Source organism: Tupaia chinensis, unplaced genomic scaffold (assembly GCF_000334495.1).
Source record: "Tupaia chinensis unplaced genomic scaffold, TupChi_1.0 Scaffold000475_1, whole genome shotgun sequence".
In the NCBI taxonomy this organism is placed as follows: Eukaryota; Metazoa; Chordata; class Mammalia; order Scandentia; family Tupaiidae; genus Tupaia; species Tupaia belangeri.
The window spans coordinates 407258-414795 of record NW_006159984.1 but is presented as its reverse complement, the minus strand read 5'-3'; the positions used below and the strand labels follow the sequence as shown (position 1 = coordinate 414795).

The 7538-nt window shown below is 36.9% G+C and overlaps 1 protein-coding gene across 4 annotated transcripts in view; it reads left to right on the top strand.

Annotated features, from left to right (window-relative positions):
- LOC102500207 (putative P2Y purinoceptor 10) overlaps positions 1-7538 on the top strand; it is a 24021-nt gene that overhangs the window by 9175 nt on the left and 7308 nt on the right. Inside the window, exon 2 of one of the 4 annotated variants that reach the window (XM_027774731.1) lies at positions 830-899. The exons of the other annotated variants lie outside the window; for them this stretch is intronic. The gene's annotated coding sequence lies outside the window, so the exon portion shown is untranslated. The remainder of the gene's footprint in view (positions 1-829; positions 900-7538) is intronic. 4 annotated transcript variants of the gene reach the window in all.

The following is a 7538-nucleotide window of genomic DNA, read 5'->3' as shown; positions in this document are numbered from 1 at the left end:
AGTTTAGAGCTAATTCACTATCACCTTTACTGTTGAAGAAGCAGGGTGACTATCCTGTTTGCCTTGGACTGCCATGATGATAGCACTTAGGGTTCCAGGAAACCCTCAGACCTAAGCAAACCTGAACTAGTAGTCACTCTACTTAGTCCCAACTCATTTGAATTTCCTGTGTCCTATCTTTCCAGTTAATCTTCCACATTATTGTCAAAGTGATTTTTCTAAAACACAAATATGATGATATCACATCTCTTCTCGGACTTCTTCAATGATTACCTATAAAATATATAAAATTCATAAATTCAAACTTCCATGATCTGGTCCTAAGTACCTTTATAGCCTCTTTTCCTTTTCACAGCCATCCTGACTCTGATTTCCCGTTCTATCCTCCCTACCATCTTGCTTATTCTTCAGTTGTGATAGAACATTTATTGTTCTTATATCTTGGCAAGTGTCCTTTTTTGTGGGGTTTCATTTCTTCTTTCACAGAAGTGTACTTATTACCTCTTTTATGGCATATTTTTAAAACCTATTAGACAAGTTACTCTTGTGCTTATTTCTCCCAAGTGACAGTAAGGACAATCATGTATGATTCTTCTCTGTAACTTTTCACTCACCATCTTCAACAATTAGCATGTAGTACACATACATAGCAGACTGTTTCCTGGATAAAATAATGAATTGTTAAATCCCGGATGAGTTATGTAAATAATAATCAGTGAAGAGCCATCAGATGGTGCAGTGATTATATTTCTGTACTCCCACATGGTCAACTATGTTATGAATCTCAGACCTGGTGGCTTAAAATTTATGCTGTGCATGTGTGTCCAAGATCCTAGGAGGAGAATGGAAGAGAAGGGAAGATGGTTTCACCATAATATAATCCTGTGATCTTGAACAAGGTACTTAGGCTCCTTAATACATCTTTTACTAGCTAAAACTATGGAAGGTGCACCAATGGTAAGGTGCACCTCACAGTGATGATGTTGTGCTAACATGAAGATTTCTTATCACCTTTGTCACGTATCTCAATTCCCCCCATGCACTAATTGTGTTATTGGAGATTTTCAAATATTTTCCTGAAAAGACAAGAAGCTTTCTAGAAATAGAGATTGTGGTAGATAATTCTTTATTCTCCACTGAACCTAGCCCAGGAATTATAGGAAGGGGCTCACTAAGTACCTGCATATGCTAGTTGAGTGATTGTCTCCAAGGAACCCAGAGTCCTCAAAAGTCATGTAAAAAAGTAAATAGAGTTATTTTCCCTTTATTTTACTTTTAAAATGTGGAGAGCTTTGGGGACTATAAACACAGCCTCCTCACCCTTACTCTAGATTCTATGGGTAGGTGGATAGGAAGTCATTTGTTGATGAGATGAACCAAGTGTGGCCTTCACAGAATGACAGTAAACAAAAGTAAAAGTCTAAGATACCTCTAGAAGCAAGTAACAAAGACTACAATATTCATGAGGTACAGATAATTGTACTGCTTATACTCTGAGATTTTGAGAAGTTCTGGTTTCTATTTATAAGATAAGTATGATCATATGCGATTTCTAAATTGATTCCTTTGCTCTTTTCTCAGGCCATTCTCTAAGTGTAACTATGATTCAAAAATAAAAGTGCAAGAAGTATTGATGCTACCAGCCTAAATCAGAATATAGCATTTTAAGGAAATGGCAGGAAGCATAAATTTATCAGTTGATGTACCCAGGTTTTTGTTTTTGCTTAAAGTTTATAAACTTATGAACTACTGTGTATGCAATAAAATATAATTATGCAAATATTTTTAAGCTATTACTAAGTATCAGGTGAGGTCTTGGCTACATGGTGGTGAACAAAATAAAGATCATCCTATAGCAATCATGGAAATATATAGCGGTTTTATTGATACACAAGTAAATGTCTAAATTATAAATATTAATGTTACAAAGAGAAAGATTAGAGAATATATAGTAATGTGCAGATTTACATAGACAGGGTTGGTGGTGAAGGTCTCTCAGACCTGCAAACTGAGATTAAGAGGCCAGATATATGAAGATCTGTGGAAGAGAATTTCAGACAAAGGGAATAACACACACATAAGCCTTTGCCAGGAAAAAAAAAAAAAAAAAAAAAAAAAAAAAAAAAAACTTGGCATGATCTCAGAACTGAAAGCATCTCAGTGTGACTGAAATATACAGAATGAGAAAGAGAATGCCATGAAGAGAAAAACAATAGAGAGCCAACAGAGGATTTTAAGCAGAAGAATGACATGATATTTCAAAGAAGGATCCCCTGAGTCACAGTGTAGGAAGGGTTAGAAGAAGTAAAGAGTGTTGACCCATAATGCAGCAATTAAGCACTGTGCATAGGGAGCCAGATCCCACATGATCCCACGTGGCTTAAGTCCCAGCCCCAGCATCTTGAAAAACATTTCAGGTATGTATGCATGCCCATAATCCTGATAGAATGAAGAAGTAAGTAGAGTAAAAGGGATTGCAATGTGACCACACCCCATTTGGGGTGCTCTCTCTCTCTTTCTCACTCTCTTTCTCTCTCTTTGATGGGAACATACACCCTCTAGTAATTTTAAAATGAAGTCAAGAGATGATGTAGTTCTTTTAATCAAAGAGAACAAAATCTAAAGAGAAAGACATATCAACAGAATACCAGTTAGCATGGTAAGTACCATGACAAAGGTAAGGGAGTAGTATGGGAACAAACATCGATCCTATTCCGATATGCCAACTCTGTCTGCCCCATGAAAATTTTGTGACTTGGGGTCAGCAGTTAGCATAATGACTATGTCACTGGACTCCCACATAGTCGACTGTGGTTCGAGTCCCGGACCCGGTGGCTTAAACTCACACCAAGCGCGTGTGCGTGCATGCCCAAGATCCTGAGAGAATAGAGGAGAAGGGATTGCGGTGTGGCCATCCCCACTAGGGGGTGATTTCTCACTTTCTGTCTCTCTGTCTCTCTCTGTCTGTCTGGCGAGCGCACACGCCCTATAGCAAAAACCTCTCCACAAAAGAAAAAACAAATACTAAAAGAAAATAATAATAATAAATAAAATTTTGTGACTTCAGAATTAACTTCTTTAACTTCTCTTGGCTTCAGTTTTCTCATTTCAATATGGAAATAATCACATGGCTGCCACAAGGATGAATGAGACAGCGCATTGAGTATTTAACCTGCAAATAAATGGTACCCATATTTAATGATAGTGTTAGACATTGTATGGGCAATGGATTAAGAGGGGCAAGATCGGAATGCAAGAAGTTCAGTAAGACAGCTGTTGCAGTGATGAGAGTGGCCTGGATTACGTTAGTGACAGTAGAATTGGAGATAGATTGGAATTTTTGTTTTTAGAGAGATTTTTGCCTTTGGACATGTGCACTCTCCAGAGAGACAGAGAGACTGAAAGCAAAAAATCACTCCCCATGGGGCATGGGCATGCCAAAATCCCTTCTCTTCCATTCTTTTCTCTGGATTTTGGGTATGCATGCACATGCACCCAGTGTGAGTTAAGTTGCCAGATTTGGGGCTTGAACTTGTGATCAACTACATAGGAATCCAGTGATGTAACCATTATGCCACCTGCTGGTCCCAGATTGGAAAATTTTTTGAGGGAGAATTGATTGATCTCTGGACGGATGTGGTGAGGAGAAACATAGTGACAGGGTCAGAGTGACTCCCTAACTTTCAGATACAGTGTCTGGGAGGAGAGTCATGGCACTGATAAAGAAGGGAAGCACAGCTTTAAGAGTGATATACCGGCGGTATTATCTGTTGACGATATTTCATAGTTTTATCAACAGTACTAGGGAGAAATGTTCACCTATTGAAATACCCATTTTGTAAGACAAATAATAATGTGATTGAGTGTATGGAAGAAAATGAAATGAAAAAAAAAAGAAAAGAAGAGAAAAAGAAAGTGATATACTGAGGAAGGACATTAAGGAGAAAAATAGAGAGGCAAAGCATTAATGGGACAAAGAAATGGAGTATTATCTGTTGAAAATAACTTTATAGTATTATCAACTGGACTGGGGAGAAATGTACACATGTTGGAATATTCACTTTGCAAGCTAAATATCATGATTGAATGTATAAAATAACTTGAAATAAAATAAAAATGAAAAAAAAATGAGATATTATCAATATCACATATATCTATGAGACAAGAACCAAAAATACGACTAGATTGAATGGCAGAGAGATTGACAACACAAGAGGACAAATCATCCAGGAATAGTCATTAATAGAGAGTCAGAAAGACAGAGAGAATGAGAGAGGAAAATAGAGAAAGACAGAGAGAAAAGAAACATACTCTGAATTTAGCTCTTTCACCTTGCATTTTCTTGTTAGTGGTTTCTTAGGTTGTTTTCCTTTTGTAAGTTTCAGAAATAACAAAAGTGAGGACAAATCATCCAGGAATAGTCATTAATAGAGAGTCAGAAAGACAGAGAGAATGAGAGAGGAAAATAGAGAAAGACAGAGAGAAAAGAAACATACTCTGAATTTAGCTCTTTCACCTTGCATTTTCTTGTTAGTGGTTTCTTAGGTTGTTTTCCTTTTGTAAGTTTCAGAAATAACAAAAGTTGCCCACAGCAAGCTATCAGTTCCCTCTACAAGAAAGTTTATATTTCTACAAAATTCAAAATATATTCCCTCTACATTTTTCTACCATTGGGATTTTTCCTTGGCTTTTTAAAAAAAATTTTACATTTAATCGTTATACATTTTTACCACATACAACATGGTTTTCAAAGCATACATGCATTGCATGTCAATAAAGTCAAAGATATTACATATACATCATCCTCAGCAGCTAAATTTCTATTCTTGTGTTATACACACATATATATACATATATATGTATATATAATATTTGATTATATTGTTTTTATTATTTTATTTAGATAGAATTATTTCTTTCTTTTTTTACATTCAATTGCTATATATCTTTTCTAAATTTAATTTAAGTTTATTTTATACATGCAATTACTGACTGTACATCACTATAGCTTATAAAATGAATTTACCCAACATGAACACACTTAGCACCAGTCTAGTTGAAGATATCATACACATTATCATGAACAGACAATCCTTTATTTCTGTGTCCCCTAAACTTCTTGCCTCTCTATTTTTCTCCTTGATATTTTTCCCTCTCTCTCTCCACCATCTCCCATCCTCTTCCCAGTTGTCTCTAGTGTCCATAACCATTTTCTATACTTCTATATTCTCAAATATTTCAGTTTCCACTATAGAGTGTAGACAGTCGGTATATATTAAGCGGAGACATCCTGCAAAATGGACTTTCCAGGCATGAATATACTACATATTAGTCTAGTCAAAGATATTACCATACACATTATCATCAACGGATAATCTTTCATTTTAAATGTTTTGATTTTTGTCACTTCATTCCCTCCCTCCCAGCCTCCATTGTCCACCCTTCTCCCACATTTGGTATATATTGAGTGGGGACATTCAATGTCTGCCTTTTGTAGTCTGGCTTGCTTCACTTAGCATTAAATCTTCAATATTCGTCCACTCCACTTTGTATTAAATCACAAGGTTTCTATTTCTCATGGCTGAGTAATATTAATTCCATAGTGTATAGATATCACATTTTTCCAATCCAATCATGCACAATTGGCATTTAGGTTGATTCCATGTCTTAGCAATTGTGAATAATGCTGCAATAAACATGGATTTTTCAAGTGTCTTTCTGACTGAGTCTTCCCACCATGGATATTTCACATTTAATTTTCACTGTGGTAACTAAGCTAATCACATTCTACCAAGTAGTACCTTCTAGTCAGGAAGAGACAAGTGATGTAGTAGAAATAATATAGGCTCTAGCTTTGTTATTTCAGACAAATTTACTGAATATGTTTGAATCTGTTTCCCTATCTACATTCTGTAGGTAATAATAATAATTCCTACTTCTTATGATGATTATGAGAATTTAGTTAAAACACATAAAAATGTCCATTTCAGGCTCTGGTGACCATTCTTTTTTTTTCTGTTTATAAACACTTTATTTAAGTGTTTATAGCTGGCAAGTGCCCAGCTAAATGCACAGATAAGTGAGATATTCCTGGATTAATGCAGGAACCACTGGGTTACATGGCACTGAGCATCAAAGCCAGGGAGAGAACACCAAGGTTTCAAATTCCAACTTGGTCAGAGACTGTGCTGAAAGCAATTTAATGTCTGGACACTGACAACGAGCTGTTTCCATCTCAGAGCTGAGCATAATGAATGGCATTGTCTTGAACACTAACTCACTTCAGTGATGCTAGGGGAACAGACATGAAAGAAATGGAACCCATGTGCTGGTGCACCTCAGCTGTTGTTGCTTTGTAATCCATAGGAGCACGTGAATCAGAATTTCAGAACACTCCGGTAATGACAAGGAACAGAGCAAAAAAAGACTGTGTATTTTCCCCTCAGTGCCTCCTTGCCTGTTTTCACTCATAACTAGCTCCCATCTCTAAGCCATATACCCGCACATTGAAAGTCTCATGTACACAACAAAATTCTCTCAGATAACAATTGCTACTTCTCAAGAAGCAGCTTGGGGATCAGCAGATGGTGTAATGGCTACGTTGCTGGACTCCTCTGCAGTTTTCCACTGTTCAAGTCCCGGACCTGGTGGCTTAAAATCATGCCAGGTGCATGTGCGTACATGCCCAAGATCCCGAGAGGAGAATGGAGGAGGGATTGTGGCATGGCCATCCCCCCTGGGGAGTGATTTCTTGTTTTCTGTCTCTCTGTCTCTCTTTCTGGCGAGCGCACACAATCTATAGCAAAAACCTCTCAAAAAATAAAAAAATTAAAAAAAAGCAGCAGCCTGTGTCGACAGTTTACAGTACTAAAGAAAGTGTCTATGGTATGCTATCTTCCATGAAAAGTCACCCATTCCTGATCAATGCTTAATTGCAAGCATAATTTGGAAGACTGATTTAAGAACTACAATATGAATAAACATAGGAAACAAACTCCAAAAACCTAGTCTATGAGAACTGGGCCAGGTAATAAGCAAGTTCATAGATGGTCTTGCTTAAAGGCTACAAAATTGCGCTCAAGTAATTATTCACAATGTAATGGAATCCACAGCTGATAATCTCCAAACTGCTAGGTAAAACTGTCTGTAGGTAAGAGAGTCTAGCTCAAACATTCTGTAATTTCTGTTAAAAATGCTGAATCAGAAGGGGGATTGCATCATCTACACCACCACCTCAAAGGCAAGAAAGGCCTGTTAAGATCTATTAATAGAAGGTTCACACACAATAGCATAGTTTTAATTCTGAGGAGCACCTTGAGTTCTATTTGGCACTTTTCTGAATTTATCTGTCAGCAACAGACTTAAGGACATTCTATCTGTATTTAAATTTTTGGCAAAATAGAAACTTTGACCATAACCATAGTTCTATAATAACTTTTTTTTTTGGAGAGGTTTTTGCTATAGGGTATGTGAGCTCGCCAGACAGAGAGTGACAGAGAGACAGAAAGCGAGAAATCATCCCCCAGGGGGAATGGCCA